Genomic DNA, 16,652 nt, shown 5'->3' on the forward strand with positions numbered 1-16,652 from the left:
TTCTATTGCCAGAGCCTTGAGCTCCATAGGGCTGGAAAAGTAGGAAAGAGAGGTAAAGAGTTGGTTAATTAGAGCTGCTCTGGGTGAGATTTTAAAGGTAAAAAAAGCCTTCAGGCTTCAGTATCTGTTCAGACAACCCCGCCAGCTCAAGGAAGCAAACGGGATTCCAAAAAGAGACTAAAGTGAATAAGGAAGTGCATTTGTCTACGAATTCCCTGTTATGCTGGATGGCCAGACAGGATGTGGTACACTATTTCAAGGACACTAAAATATTTCTGGCTTGCTGGCAGTAAATATTTCTATGTATTCTTTGTAAGGCTACGTGGTGGGTGTTTGACTAGAGGTGGGCAAAATTTCAAACAAATATTTAAAAATGTCTACATTCTTGAGCTTAGTGTTAGCAATGGCAGTTACTTTTTGTTCTGCATGCATTATTATTTAGGAATTATGGTCATTACTTGTCTAATTTCAAACCTTTCAACTACAAACTTTATACCTTTCAAATCACATCTATAAACCTGACCATGCTCCTGAGCTAGACCCATTATTTCCAACTGATAATTTATTACCTATTTAAAAAGCATAACTACTTACCTGAAAGCAAACTCAGTGTTTCCCTTCTCTTACCTGCACATATTATTCTACTGCCAAGTCAGGAACCTTAGACTCATCTTCAACTTCCTTAAACTCCAAACACAAACCAAGTCTGGAGAAGTTAAAACTCCTATATATCACTGAAATCAGTGCTCATTTTTATCCCTACTACAAATTTCCTAATTCAGACCATCATAATCTCATTCTTGAATGAGAATTATAGAGCCTTATATGGCATCTTTGACTGTGATTTGCCTACCAGAGGCCAGAGAAAATACCTCTTTCACTCACTCTACTGTATGTATTGTTGTTGGTTGTTTAGTCGCTAAATCGTGTCTGACTCTTGTGACCCCACAGACTGTAGCCTGCCAGGCTCAGGAGTGGGTTGACATTTCCTTCTTCAGGGGATCTTCCCAACCCAGGGATCAGGTTTGATCCTGCACTGCAGGTGGATTCTTTACCATTGAGCCACCAGGGCAGCATTACTGGTGAATAAACGTCTCCATTACCTGCTCCTCTAGGCTGTTCTCTTTATTACACCTATAACTGTTTTTAAAAGACCAAATGATTTTTATCACTTCCTCATCTATAAAAGAAAATAAAAACCCTAACTTGTACTATTGCATTTGTTCCCATTCTACCTTGGTTCTAGTCTGATTCCCTAATTTTCTTTTGCACTTATTCTGACAGATCAAACTTCACCCTTTTCCTTAAACACACTATGCCCTTTTATTTTTAATAATCTAGAATAAACAATAACTCAGTCCAGCTTATTTTATTTTTATGAGCACCCTTATACAATTTAATGGCAACCCACTCCAGTACTCTTGCCTAGAAAATTCCATGGATGGAGGAGCCTGGTGGGCTGCAGTCCATGGGGTCGCAAAGAGTCGGACACGACTGAGTGACTTCACTTTCACTTCTATACAATTTAAAGCCATTAGCTACACCTATATGGAAGTGGAGAAACAGACAACACAGTCAACTCTCAATTAGCCTATTTTCCTAGCCTTATTAACATGGTCAACCTGCTGAGCTACTTCCTTATCATAAGTTACGGTTAAAAAGTCCTCACTTACAGATGTATTACTCTCCTTTTGATCAACTGGCACAAAGAGAACTACAGCTCAATCTTCTTCACATTCATTCACTTCCTTTCTTTCATCTTGAACATCTTCCTTCAACACTTCTGCTGTTTCTCCTCTTGTACTTTTCTCTTCCTACTTAAAGTTTTCACAGCATCCTCTTTGCCCATTCTTCTCAAGAGAATCAGTATTCCTCTATCACTCTTACTGATGGAACACTAAAAAATTTACAAAGTACTTTCACATTTACTTACTCACTTGGTTCTTAGAACCTCATTTTTTGAGGGTGCCAAAATCAATAAATACAAAATACGTGTAACAGTTTCTACACGATAGATGTCATCCTTTTAAGTGAAATATAAAATATTTTCTTACATTTTAACTCATATTTAAAGAAACTACAATTTCTCTCTTCACCTTCTCATCTCTTAAAACACAGTTCAAGCCTTCTCCTACTTTCATAGCAAGAAAATTAATGCCTGTTTCAATGTTATCTAAATGTTTTCACACCCCTCTTTCAGACCACTAGGAGAACCCAGGTCTCTGGACTCCTACTCCGGTGTCTTTTCCACCCAAAAACTATTTTTTGTTCATGTTTTCCTTAGTAATGCCCATTAATAATCCAGCATATTATAAAGTCAACAGGAGAAACATTTTATGGGCAGCCAGCACTGAGAGTAAGACTATACACTAAAACATTCTTATTGTTGTTGTTGTTTAGTTGCTAAGTCACACCCAACTCTTTGCAACCCCATGGACTGTAGCCTGCCAGGTTCCTCTGCCCATTGGATTTCCCGGGCAAGAATACTGGAGTGGGCTGCCATTTCCTTCTCCAGGGGATCTTTCTGACCCAGGGATTAAATCCCTGTCTCCTGCTTGGCAGGCGGATTCTTTACTACTGAGCCACCTAGGAAACCCAAAACATCCCTAGTTTTCCTTAAAAATCAATAATTTAAGGAACGTCTCTAAGTCCTCTCAAAATATCTAGACACTGTCTCTTCTGGTAACGACATCCAAAGCTGCCACAGCAAAGGAGTACAACCACATTCCATTAACCCTAAATGATGACAAGTTTGAAGAGCTGCCCTTTAATATACCAGGAAATGTTTAGGGTTAACAATAAAAAAAAAAAAAAAAAAAACCCAGGGCCTCAGCCCCAATTCTACCACATACTGGCCAACTTGGGAAAGTTACTTAACTCCTCTAAATCAAACTTCCTCTTTGATAAAACTGAATGCCATCTACATTTCAAAACTGTTAAAACAGAATTAAATCAAAGCACGATGGCAAATCTCTTAGCCTGGAACATAATAGTAAAAATGGTAACCCTTTGTGTAATTATTTTCATGTACAAACATTCTTGTTTTCAGAACCTGGCCCCACAACACTCAACATGTTCTTCCTTGGACTTTGTGGCCAAGCAGTAACTATAATAAATGCCTTCAAGGAAGTTATCGCCGCAACTTCTGGATCCCCTTCCTGGGTCACAGCTCAGGCTATAAATATAATTTGGACTATCTTCTCCTAAATGCATTATCTTGTTCTCTGCCACACAAAAACTCATCGAAGGATGTTCCGGTAGCTTCTCCTTGTTGGCTTGGCTTTTAACTGCTTGGAAAGACACATGGAGTCAGCTGCAAATCTGGCAACTTTCAATGCCAGTATGTCTTTAAACCATTTATAAAAATGTTAAATAAAATTAGTCCCAGCACTGATCATCTGAAGAGTAATAAGGATGACCTACTTCTCATGTTAATAACCAAGGTCAAAGACTAAATAAATAATTAGATAAATTAGCCCCCCCGTGACTACATGCATATTTTAACTCTTAAAGTACTTGGACTTCTCCCAACAGGTTATATTTAACGTTTACTAAGTTTATCTTTCAGCAGTTTTCCTGATACAAAGACACACCTAATATATAGAACCTAGGATCAATGCTAGGGCTAAACTCCTACCAAAGCCCAGTTTTCTTCAACATTCTCTATCCAACCTCTAATTCTTAACTTTCTTCCTCTGACTACCTGCCGCATATGCAGGCCTGAAGTTCCGTTCCCAAATCATTTTCATTCCATCATTTTATCTTTCATGTTCCATTTTAAGCCTGTGTATTTATATATATAATTTAAGTAAGCTTCTATCCTTTTCAATTGCTTGAAATACCGCATATGAATACTTGATTACCACCTCTAACTGAAGACTCTGGCTCAGAATAGAAAGACTGGATATTATTCCTGTATGCATGCATGCATGCTTAATCGCTCAGTCATGTTGAGCTCTTTGTGACTCCATGGACTGTAGCTCCAACCAGGCTCCTCTGTCCACGCAATTCTCCAGGCAAGAATACTAGAATGGGCAGCCATTCCCTTCTCCAGGGGATCTTCCCCACCTAGGGATCAAACTCCACCTCCGCAGTCTCCCGCACTGCAGGAAGATTCTTTACCACGTGAGCCACAAGGGAAGCTCTGTAGTTTTCCAATAAAATAAGGAAGTTATTATTTGAAGACAATCCCAGAGCAGATAAACTCATTTCAAAAATAACTGTTTCAAAATTATTTTCATTACTGCTTCTTCTTATTAGCTTTGATAAAGATACAGTAACCATATGACATCTCACCAAAGGGAAGGTAAATTTAATTTTGATGTGAACCAGCATATAAGTAAAATGCTTATATACTATTAGTGAACTTGCAGACATATATTCTCCCTGTGGTGCTGGAGAAGACTCTTGAGAGTCCCTTGGATTGCAAGGAAATCCAACCAGTCCATCCTAAAGGAGATCAATGCTGAGTGTTCATTGGAAGGACTGATGTTGAAGCTGAAACTCCAATACTTTGGCCACCTGATGCGAAGAGCTGACTCATTTGAAAAGACCCTGATGCTGGGAAAGATTGAAGGCAGGAGGAGAAGGGGACGACAGAGGATTAGATGGTTGGATGGCATCTCCGACTCAATGGACATGAGTTTGGGTGGACTCCGGGAGTTGGTGATGGACAGGGAGGCCTGGGGTGCTGCGGTTCATGGGGTTGCAAAGAATCGGACATGAGTGAGCAATTGAACTGAACTGATTCTCTCTATATGTATTTAGCAATCTTGTCACTACGGTTTCCCTCAGGGCATTCCTCAGAATGTGTCACCTGCATGGAGAGTTGCTGTTGTTTAGCCGCTAAGTCATGTCCAACTCTTTGCGACCCCATGGACTATAGACCACCAGGCTCCTCTGTCCATGGGATTTTTCAGGCAAGAATACTGGAGTGGGTTGCCATTTCCTTCTCCAGAGGACCTTCCTGACCCAGAAATCAAACCCACATTTCCTGCACTGCAGGCAGATTCTTTACCACTGAGCCACCAGGGAAGACCAGGTGGAGGGTAAAGACAAGTAACTAACTTTCAGTTAAACTACTCAGATGCAAACTTACCCAAACCAACAGTCCAACTCAGCCAATTACCCTTCAAGATTACTTCTGCTCTAACCAGATACAAAAGTCCTTTCCCCCCTTTAAAAGTAGGATAGCTGGATAAGTCATATGAAAAATTCATTAAGTTGAGCAAGGCAAATGATTTATATTTTCCCTGTCACTCGAAAACATCTACAATGAGGCTAAGAAAAGCAGTTTGCATGGTCTGTATCTACTCAGTCCATATACCCATGAATTTTCCATATGACTAACAGGCAATTCACAACACCATAATTATTTTTAAATACATGAAGAAAATCAACTTAATGAAAAATTGAGTAACGGTTTGTTGTTTTTTTATTATTGTATGGTATTTACGATATCTTTTGAAACCATATTTAACTAAATATTTTATTCACATAATTAGATTATATAATAGATGTGAAGAAAAGATCTGTATGTCTAAGTTCTACGAAATTCCTAAAAGTACACTGTGAGGCCAAAAATGACCAACAAATTGTAGTGATTTCATAATATTTATTATAATAATTTATCAAAAGAGGACTAGGGGTTGGTCATTCTCAAACAGTAAAATTCTGTACCAATGGAAAAAAAAAAAATGACTCTGGAAACTTTTGGTGACTCCTTGTAACTCTTAGCCCTGCTGGTCAGCATTACTTCAGAGTAAAGGGATGACCTGTGTGTTTATCATCTGAAGTACGACCAAAAGAATGCCTACCTGAGATCTAGAACAAAATAGTCAAAATCAAGTACTGGCATAATAAAAATGCTTTTGAGCTACAACTTATTTCTTATTTTAATCTCAGACATGTAAAATGGGCTGAATTCAATGAAATTCTAAAAATAAGGGCAATTTTTAAATATTATGTGATATAACCTAAAAAATAATTGAAATTAATGTAAAAAAAAAAGGTATTAAAAAAAAGTAAGCTCCTGTGTGACTGCTCCCTGGTGGCTCAGTGGTTAAGAACCCGCTGCCAATGCAGGAGACGCGGATTCGATCCCTGGGTGGGGACAATCCCGTGGAAAAGGAAATGGCAACCCACCCAAGTATTCTTGCCTGGGAAATCCAATGGACAGAGGAGCCTGGCAGACTACTGTCCATAGGGTCTCAAAGAGTCAGACATGACTTAGAGAGTAAACAACAACAAACAGAAGACAAGCTGCTATAACATCAACTGAAGAACCTGATGAGGACGAACTCCAAAATGCCCAGGAGAAAAAAATCCACCACTGTCACCATAAAACACATTTGCTAAACCACATGTTCTTGAGACTAGTGAGATGTGGGCTACAGCAAATCAAAAAGAATTAAATGTTATAAAACTGGAGCTAAACAAATTTTATCACTAAAACCTAACAGTTTAATGAATGAAGTCATCAAAATATTCACTTAATAGAAAACAATGTTCAATGACTTTCTCATAGTTCCATTGGGAGAAGGGGGTTGCAAATAGTAATAGACCTTACAGAGACCTGGTTTCCTCATCTAAGTTTAACAAGGAGGCCTGCAGAATTCACTGTATTTTCAACAGAATATCTGCAAATCAATTGTTAACATTTTAACTCTAGAATAATGAAACTTCTACAAGGGTCTCCCAATGACATTCAGAACAGCCACACTCACTCTAACTTGACAGATTTATCTAACTCAAGTTCCAAGGTGAGCAGATTAACAACTAAAAATAAATAAATAAATAAATAAAGGAGGGCATCATTTGCTCTAAGTGTCCCTTAAAGCAGACTGTTATTTGATCATGTATTTATCTAGGAAATTTGTGTAGCCACAAAGTGACTTCATTAATAGCAAGTAAACAACTGGACATATAAGTGCCTGTATATACCTAATGAACATTACAAATGATATCTACTATTTGTTGTACCCTTACTCTGTACTTTTAATCCTCACCAATACCCCATGAGGGGGTATATTTACTAACCTCATTTTACATGTGAGGAAGCTTAGGTACACAATGGTTAACATAATTTGCCAGGGATCATGACGTTATTATACAAATTCAGTCTTTACTACAACTATGATCAAAATCATGTTTTTATAATTATGTAATTCTACTACTGTTCTTTTTAAAGGTACTAAAATACATTTTAACAAAACCCCCACTCTTATGTAAAATAATAATTTTTGTATAATTTATTTTGAAAATATCTGAGCCTATTGAACTGAAAAATTTTTAAGCAATTAAGTTTTAGCATAAAAATTATAGAACACTAGCCTACTCTAAGAAGTTCACCTAATATTTCAATCTAGATGACAATGAGAGGGAATTATCAGCACTTGCACTAACAATGTTGCATACTGTTTTTAAATTTTCAATAAAAGCTCATCTCATTGTATATCATTTCATATATAATAGTAGTCAACCCAAGTTTCCCCATCCTTAGACGGCAACAACATCACCCGTAATCCTAAAACCACTTATAGTGGGCACTAGAATGCTTTAGAAATAAACAATGTGAACATGATAAAGTAGAAAAACCCTGCACCAGAGTCCAGAGACCTGCCCACCAATCACAGCTCATCACTAGCTAGCATTTTAGACCCTTCCACTGGTCTGGGTCTCAGTCTCCTGATCTGCAAAATAATCATATCCAAATTCTACTCTTCCAACTCTAAAAGAAATGTGACTCACACACATAAATCTTTTTTCCAAGCTTCCTATTCTCACTCTGTTTAGTTATTACCATTACTTTGCAAGCATTAAGCATTATTTTCCCTTATTTTTACAATGGGAGAATATCCCATTCTAAACAAAGCTAAGAGGAGAAAGCCTTTCTGACCACTAGTTTGCCATAAATGAGTCCGAAGGTGAATAATGTAGAAGCTATTATAATGTTAAAAGGTGTTAGGTTTCAATATTTTAGGCTACTGTTTTGTGTGCCAGTACATTCTCCCTAAGGACAAATAGTAAAATTCAAGGACAATAGGGAGAAAAAAGTTTAATTTTCTATTATTTATTCAATAACTAAGAAGGTGCCAAGTGAAGATACTAACATCCTTTTGCAGAAATGTTTTCTCTGACTGATGAACTACATTTTACATCAAAGTGAAAATACGATCTACAAAATTTTCTCTTATGCTTAAATACTCCCTTAAAAAAAAAAGCATTTATTTTATAAATTTTGATGAATCAGTAAGATATATGATTGTGAAAAGATTAAAAATCTAGCTGTGAAATTCTCAGCTTCCTCTTCTAAGCGACATGAACAATCTCCGTGGGCTGCCACAGAGGTGGATTCTGTGGACTAACCCTGGTATGCATTTTCTATGCTCTTAACTCATTCTCAAGAGTGTTATGCAAATACAATATTATTAAACTTAAACTAAGCTTCTGACATTAAAATTCCCAACTGTTAGAAAAATCAACCTGATTTTAGTATTGCTTTCTAGAGCTGCTAGCCTACCAAACATCTTCCCAGTTCAACAAAGTTAAAATATTTTAAACTTCTATAAAATTTGTGGTTCAATTTTATATGACCTTGTAAAGAAGCAATTCAAAACAAGGGAAAGAAAGCCCGTGAATTACTTATTAATCTTATAGAATAAGAGTCATTAGCAAACTGTAATAATAGCACACACCAGTCTAAATGTTCAATTGGAAGAAGTAAACTACTGCTATGGAAGAAGAGACCTGAAGGAGGGATTTTCAGCAGATGGAGAAGCTTCTACAAGAGGTGCAGTTTGTGAATTTCAAGGTGCAGTTTGAGAATTTCCAGCAAAAATAATAACCGGTAAAACACCATCGAACGCATACATACATTTTAAAAGGTAGCTGCCAAGGTCCACCTTTTGGTTGGAATGCCGAAAGAAAATGTCAAAAATCACCTCGGGACTCCAATCCTCCAGCCTCTCAAAGTTCAGAACCGAGCCAAGATGAGCGCTTAAACTGTTTCTGAGCATCCTTCTTTAAATACAACGCCCTCTCCAGAAAGTCACTTCGCCTCAGCTACTTGAATCCCCAAATCCCAGTACCAAAGAATCTTAGGACCCCAAGTAGTTGCAGAGGGTCTTCCAGCGCCCGCCTGAGCATCCCTTTCCACCTCGAGTTAAACTCCGGAGGTGCTCCAGTCACTTCCCCCATCCAAGTTTCCCAGTTCCCTCTCTCATCTCCCGGTGGACCTTCTCGTCGACCTTGAGGACCCCCGGACTGGAGCCTCAGAGCCCAGTATCTTGACGGGTGCCCTCTTCCATGCAGCGCGCGCAAATGCCCCAGTCTCTGGTGACCCCCGAGATTGGCCACGACCCTGATCATGAACGCCTTCCGACTAGCCTGGAGCGATCCCTCTCCCCTTAAGCGCCCCACATTCCTCCAACCAGAAAAATAATTAAACGAAATGCACCGAAAGCCTACCAAGCGCAAGCTCCCACTATGCGCCGCACTGTCTGCACCGGGCTCGCGGCCCGGGTCCGCCGTCCCCCGCCCGTCGTCTTCTTCCCTGCCAGAGGGCCGGGGCTGCCTCCTCCCGGGATGTGGAGGCGCCGGCCGGAGACGGACTGCGCCCGGCGCAAGCACCTGGGGCCGGAGAGGCGGCAGCTAACGGCGGCGCGGGGGCCGGGGAGCGCTCACTAACCAGGTCGGCCGCGGGGACACTCACCGGTCGGGGCGCGCGGGGCGGCCTCATCCAGGGGCACCTGCGGCCAGGCAGGACGGGCCCGGACGGCGCAGTCACCGAGAGCGAGTCCGCCGGCCAGCCCGCCAGTCCCGTCCGGCTCCCAGCGACTGCCCGAGCGAGCGTAGTCTCGCTTCCTCCGGACGGAGCCTGGGGACCCCAGCTCCGCCGGATGCCCCCTCCAGGCCCCCACCCCTTTCCCAGGCCGCCTCCCCCTCTTCACCGTTACCCCTCCCCCCACCCCCCAACCCCCACCCCCCACCGGAATGGAAAATACCTCCCGGGGCGGGGGGCGGCGGCGGCGGCACGCCTCTCTGAAGGGCAGCCTACCGTGACCAATAGCAGGCGGGGCTCTGGAGGGGCGGGATTCCTAGCGGCCAATCCGAAGGCGTGTAGGTGAAGGCCGAAGGAAGGAGGCTGGGAGCGAGAGTTGGGCGGCCCGGGAGTCAGGGAGGTCCGGCCGCTTGGGTACGGTCTGTGCGCGGCTGCCATTTTGGAGTCGGGCCGCTGCGACGGCGGCCGGGTCCGGCCCGGGGGAAAGGGAGGAGCCAGTCAGATGGGAGATATGAGGTCACGTGGGCTTGAGGGGCGGAGTAAAGCGGGCCCAAGGGGAGGGGGCGGCGGCGGCGAGTCACTGGGTCTGAGCAGGGTCACGTGGTCCGAGAAGGGGCAGCGGTGGGCTTGAGGGCGGAAGGTCAGCCTTGAAGTGGTAGGAGGAGGAACGCTTTGTCCCTGGTTTCAACTCTGTTAGGGAAAAGGAAAGGAAAAATGTTGAATGGAGGCGTGAGTTCCTGGTCGGAAAATGTGAATGAGTCTCCCTAGTTCCCTCCAGCAAAGAGCCTATTACTGAATTCCAAGATCCACAGGAACCTAGGCACTTCGTTTAATTCAAGTATTCCCATCCCTATTGCCAGCTGTCACAAACATGACTCAGATCAGATGGAGGGGTGTCTCCCAGTTTTTGCTTGCAGTTTGGATGGAAAGGCCCCCGCCCTAGAAATGGCTAAAAGGATAAAAGCATAGTTGAGGCAGTATGACTTCACCAGGACAGGCTGTCTGGACTTATAGAAGCCTTGTCATTCACAAACTTACCGGCCACTTTTGTGTTAGACATACCCATGGTCATGTTACAACACCTCCAAACAAACTTGACTATGAGACCCTGTCTAGCTCTCAGCTGTATTTCAATTCGTGCTTTCAGTACAGACTAAATTATGTTCCTTACTAATCCACTCAAAGTACCCCTCTCAAGGCCACCAGTGACATCCTTATGATCGAGTTCAAGGGTTGCTTGTATAAGGTGATCTCTTTTGTAGTAGTTTCTAAGGTCTCCCCTCACTCCAGTTTCCCTAAGACCATAAACTCTCAGACTGTATTTCTTTTCAGTTAACCTTTCTAATTCAATTGTGTTGGCTTTTTAAGAGAGTCCCAGGATCTAATCCTTAGTCCTCTCCTTTAGGTACAGAGTCATTCTGCTGCACACTAAGGTGGTCTAACCATTCTGATGACTGAGTGTACTTTTAATGAGGTTCCAATCTGCCTGTCTTAGTGCTTTTGGATGTCTCCACTTAAATCTAATCTTGACACATCCAAATCCGAACTGAAATAGCCGAAGAAGTCCACAAAACCTTCTCGTCCCTGTCTGTTATCTTCTTTGATAACATCACCATTCGTTCACTTAACCAAACCAGAACCTGGGAGCAATCCTCCAGGCTACTCCCTCCTTGCTGTAACACTTCTGTACCCCTTTGAGCTTTGTCCTGTTGATTATCTTTTCTAACTGCTCTTTCCTCTCAATTTCAACAGCCATTGCTTCACCTGGGCCATTTATTCATTAGCCCAGTATTTACTAAGCATTTTACATTGTGCCAGGCACTGTTTTAGGTGCTTAGGATATAGTGGTGAACAAAACTGACAAAGTTCCTGAATAGGGTGAAATAATGCATATATGAGTAAAGTAGCAAATTAATAATTCAAGGGGGTGATATGTACTATAAAGATCTCCCACCAAAAAACAGAGAAACATGCAAGAACCTCTGGAAGTAGTTGCCCAGCTCTTCACCTCAGTCTCCCCCTCCATCCCTCTCCCCCAGCCTCCCCACCCTGCTTAACATCTTCTCATCCTTCCTTCTTGTTCTCGAAGAAAAGATGGCCCTGATTGTTTCATCTGGAGCGGTTTTACTTCGTTTCATCTGTGAGGACTTCCATCTATCTTTTTGTTAGGGCTGCCTCAATACCAATTCCCCAGCTAGGAGATAAGCTTCTTTGAGGGCAGGGGTCACACCTTATACATCTTTGGGCTTCCACAGTGTCTTGGCTCAGAATAGGTACTCACAAAATGCATACTGAAATAAACTGGTGAAATCTCCTGACCCCTGAAGCATACTGCCACAAAAGCATCTTGAGCCCAATCAGAATGGAAGGTCAGTAAGCTCATCTATTAGAGTGTAGAGGCTGTGATGCCTCCTGGCAGAGGGCAGGGTAATAAATGAATGAGATTACCTCTGTTGGTTCCTTCCAGGCCTGGGATTCCATGATGCTGTGTCCCATGTGGGGCAGGAGTTGCATCATAAACACTACTTTACTTGACAATGCCAAGTACACGTGGGCAATTTAAAATACTCTTTGTTTCTGATGAGGAGCTTCAAACCCAGAGCACTCTGGGTAAATTGCCAGGAGACTTTCTGCAGGAGAAGGGTTGCAGTTGCCACTTGACTCTATTTCCAGGCCCTTGGGTGTTGCACCCCAACAGGGAGCGAGATGTTGCCAGTTCCGTCATAGTCATTGTAATTAAACCCAAGTTCTGGCAAAGGGCAGTGCGTAATTATGAAGTACTATTATGGTTTTTATCATTATTAGGCACCCAGCTGCCCAGCCCAGAAAACCACAGTCGTAAAACACAGAGAAGCCAAGCTCCTCTCCCAGCTGGCATGAATCAATACCAGGTGTATTGGCACACAGTCCTGCAGCTCTGCTCATCAAGATGAAACCTTCTGTCCCCTCTTCTTGGCAAGATAAAATTTTAAGTGAATGAAAAGAGGAAATGTAAAGAAAGACCTTTGCCACCTCTTCTAAATGGAGTTCCATTTTTTTCCATGTCCCCAGAATGATCTCTTCTCATCTACATATTTATTGTGTAAATCTTTTTCAACTTTATCCTTGACCTGCCAGCTTTCTAAGCATCATTCACCCATGTCTCTGGAGGATGTATTAGTTAGGGTGGGAGTGCAGAGTGCAGAAAAGGGTGCTTTTACTTTCAAGAAACTTATAATACAGACTAAATAATTCAGAAAGTATAGTCAGGCTTGACAAGGCATCTGCCTTTTATTGAGCGCCTACTCAATGCCATACTTGGCATTTTCACATACGCTAACTGACTTGATCCACACCACCCTACAAGGTGCCTCTTATAATCCTTATTTTCTTAAAGGTCTCAAAGACTTAGTGACAGAACTGAGATTCCAACATAAATGTACAAATTTGGTGACTGTATATTCATGGTAGATGTGTTCACACTGGGTGGTGAATACAGGTATCAGACTCTTCCTTCTCCTGTCAAATTAAACATGGTTTTTTGAACAAAGTAGATTTTAAGCTGAACATTGAAAGAACAATTCAGAAATGATGCTGAGGGAATGGTGCCAAACAAGGAGGCCAAATTGGCCATAAGCCTGAAATCAATCAATATGGAAAGATTTCTTGTTCAGCCGTGAGTCATATTGTATTCTTCAAGTACCTTTATTATCTCAGCTCTTCCAAATGGGGAAGTCGACCCAGGTGGTACAAGGGTGGGCTGAGGATGAAAGAGAGTGGTTTGGGTAGGGAATAAGTTTTTGAATGGAGGACTCCCAAATGGCCCATAAACTGGCACCTCAGGCACTGGCTTCTGGAACCAATGAAACCATGGCAGCTTTCCTTGCTGCCTATCAGTTGTTTTTAACTGATGTGTGTAGAACAGTTTCTCATTCTCTTCTTTCTTATAAAACAATTAACAGTTTTTAAAAACAATTTAGCAGTATGTTATACAAGGCAGTTCACTTTTATTATTAGCAGTTTTTTTTTAAGAAATTCAAGATTATATAAAATGAACCCATTTAAAGTGCACCATTTGATCTGTTTTGAGACATGTATACCCTTGTAATCTCTATCATAATCATGAAAGAGAACATTTACATCACCCCCAAAAGTTCCCTTGTGCCCCTTTCGCAGCAGAAATTTTAATACAACTTATATTTTGATTACTCCAAAATCTAGTCTCTAACTTCAACCGTGCTTTCAAATTCTAGACCCATATTTATAGCCATCTACTTGACATAGCTGAGCTTCCAAGATGACACGAGTGGTAAAAGAAACTGCCTGCCAATGCAGGAGCCGGAAGAGACATGGATTCGATCCCTGGATTGGGAAAATACCCTAGAGGAGGGCATGGCAACCCACTCCAATATTCTTTCCTGGAGAATCCCATAGACAGAGGAGGCCGGCAGGCTCCTCAAACCAAATAGGACTAAAAGCTTTATCTTAGCTACAAGAAAACCTCCATCTCCTCCAATTCCCTTTGCAAATCATTTTTCTGCATTCTTCAATTCTGCTGAAGAAGTTATCATCCACCCAAGCATATAAGCATGAAAATTTAAAAAATAATCTTCACTCTTCCCTCTCTCCAACCTCCCAAAAAAGTGATTCTATTTCACACAAACATTGTGTAATCAGTCCTTTCCATTTCTAATATCATCATTCAGATACATCTTGCTCTCACAATCACTATAAAAATAAAAAAAAACCTCCTAACTAGTTTCTTCATGATGCAATTCATCCACCAATCTGCCCCTCTAATTCTCTTTTGAAAACCCAGAGCTGACTGTTTCAAACCTCTGCATTCAGAGACTGCCCAACAGCATAAAAAGTAGCACTGAAAATCTTTCACAGTATGGCCCCAACCTCCCCTCCTGGATTCCTCTGCTCCCTGCCACATAAAGCATGCTATACATTTTCACCTTTTTGTGCTTTGTATCAGATCTCTGTCTGAAATGTGCCTCTTCCTCCACCTGGAAACTCCTCCACATTTCATAGCCCCATTTATACGACTTTCCTCAATAAAGCCTTCCCAGACCTCTCCAGATAAAAATAGTCATTCCGTCTGTTACACTTGACCTCCCATAGCATGCTGCACATATATTTATCACACTGAACAGACATAGTGATTAAGTAGAACAGGAGATCACTGTGGACAGTGACTGTAGCCATGAAATTAAAAGATGCTTGCTCCTTCGAAGGACAGCTATGACAAACCTAGACATATTAAAAAGCAGAGACATCACTTCGCCAACAAAGGTCCATATATTCAAAGCTGTGGTTTTTTCCTGTATTTGTATATGGATGTGAGAGTTGGACCATAAAGAAAGCTGAGTGCCAAAGAATTAATGCTTTTGAATTGTAGTGCTGGAGAAGACTCTTGAGAGTCCCTTGGACTGCAGGGTTATCAAACCAGTCAATCCTAAAGGAAATCAACCCTCAATATTCACTGGAAGGATTGATGTTGAAGCTGAAGCTCCAATATTTCGGCCACCTGATGTGAAGAGTTGATTCATTGGAAAAGACTCTGATGCTAGGAGAGATTGAAGGTAAAAGGAGAAGGGGGCAGCAGAGGATGAGATGGTTGGATGGCATCACCCACTCAATGAACAGAATTTATTTGAGCAAACTCTGGGAGATAGTGGAGGACAGAGGAGTCTGGCATGCTGCAGTCCATGGGATCACAAAGAGTTGGACATGACTTAGCAACTGAACACTGAACAACAACAACAGAAGAACAGGAGAGCCGAATCAGAAGATCTGGGTCTAACTTAAAAACCTCATTCACCACTTGCTGTGCCATCTAAGGCAAGTCATATAACCTCTCTGAACCTTGATTATTTAACTATAAAACTGAGATAACACTTTGAATAATACCCACTCATAAGACTGTTCTGGTGATTAAATGAACTAAGTGTAATTATAAATGTGAATGTATTTTGCACTATACAGATATTAGAGATTATAATGACAAAGCTGTATCTTCTGCTGGGCTTCCCTGGTGGCTCAGACAGTAAAGAATCCGCCTGCAATGTGGGAGACCTGGGTTCAGTCCCTGGGTCAGGAAGATCCCCTGGAGGAGGGCATGGCAACCCACTCCAGTATTCTTGCCTGGAGAATCCCCATGGACAGAGGAGCCTGGCAGACTACAGTCTGTGGGGTAGCAAAGAATTGGACATTACTGAGCAATTAAGCAACTAAGATATTTAAAATATCTTCTGCTAGATTTTGAGCTCCTTGAGTGCAAAATCAACATCTGGCCATCTTTATTTTCCTTCTACTTAACATAGTGCTCAAGCTGCCTGTCGCCTAGATTGGTTTATGACATAAGTTACTATTTCATGTATTAATAGAACTATATTCTCTTCATTTATTCTCTTAGCCTACTTTGTACAATATAAAAGCAAATCATGACACTTTATTTCTTTTTTAGTCATGTCCAACTCTTTGAGACCCCATGGGCTGTAGCCTGCCAGGTTCCTCTGTCCATGGAATTTTCCAGGCAAGAATACTGAAGTGGGTGGCCACTTCCTACTCCAGGGGATGTTCCTGACCCAGGAATCGAACCCATGTCACCTGCATTGACAGGTGGATTCTTTACCACCAGCAACACCTGGGAAGCCCTTTATAACTGTTTATTGCCTTTGTAATTAAATAGTTTCATCAAAAGGTCTCTGAGGAAATAAACTATATAGTGTATCCATGATTAATTTTAAAAGTCTTTGTTTTTATTCAACAAAAACTTTTTAGAGTCACTGAATGATATTTAATCTACATAGTTAAAGGTTCTACAGAAAGAGCATGGGGAATTGGTACTGATGTAACTGGAGTGGTCATAAAAAGCCTCTCTGAG

At 41.5% G+C, this 16,652-nt stretch overlaps 1 protein-coding gene and 1 long non-coding RNA gene across 7 annotated transcripts in view; one reads left to right on the forward strand and one right to left on the reverse strand.

Moving 5' to 3' along the window:
• Positions 1-10,244, reverse strand: part of SOCS5 (suppressor of cytokine signaling 5) — a 65,529-nt gene extending 55,285 nt beyond the window's left edge. For 2 of the 6 annotated variants that reach the window (XM_081592010.1, XM_081592015.1), the window contains exon 1: positions 10,058-10,244. The gene's annotated coding sequence lies outside the window, so the exon portion shown is untranslated. Of the gene's footprint in view, positions 1-9,468; positions 9,974-10,004 lie in introns of those variants that run through there. The other 4 variants (XM_081592009.1, XM_081592014.1, XM_081592013.1 and 1 more) reach the window with 3 other exon arrangements.
• On the forward strand, positions 9,541-15,719 carry LOC145546109 (uncharacterized). Its single transcript, XR_014082517.1, has 2 exons — positions 9,541-9,691; positions 12,587-15,719. It is a non-coding gene; the product is annotated as an uncharacterized LOC145546109 (long non-coding RNA).
• Positions 15,720-16,652: the final 933 nt, after the last annotated feature.

Source organism: Giraffa tippelskirchi, chromosome 4 (assembly GCF_054371585.1).
Source record: "Giraffa tippelskirchi isolate mGirTip1 chromosome 4, T2T-mGirTip1v1.2.pri, whole genome shotgun sequence".
NCBI lineage: Eukaryota > Metazoa > Chordata > Mammalia > Artiodactyla > Giraffidae > Giraffa > Giraffa tippelskirchi.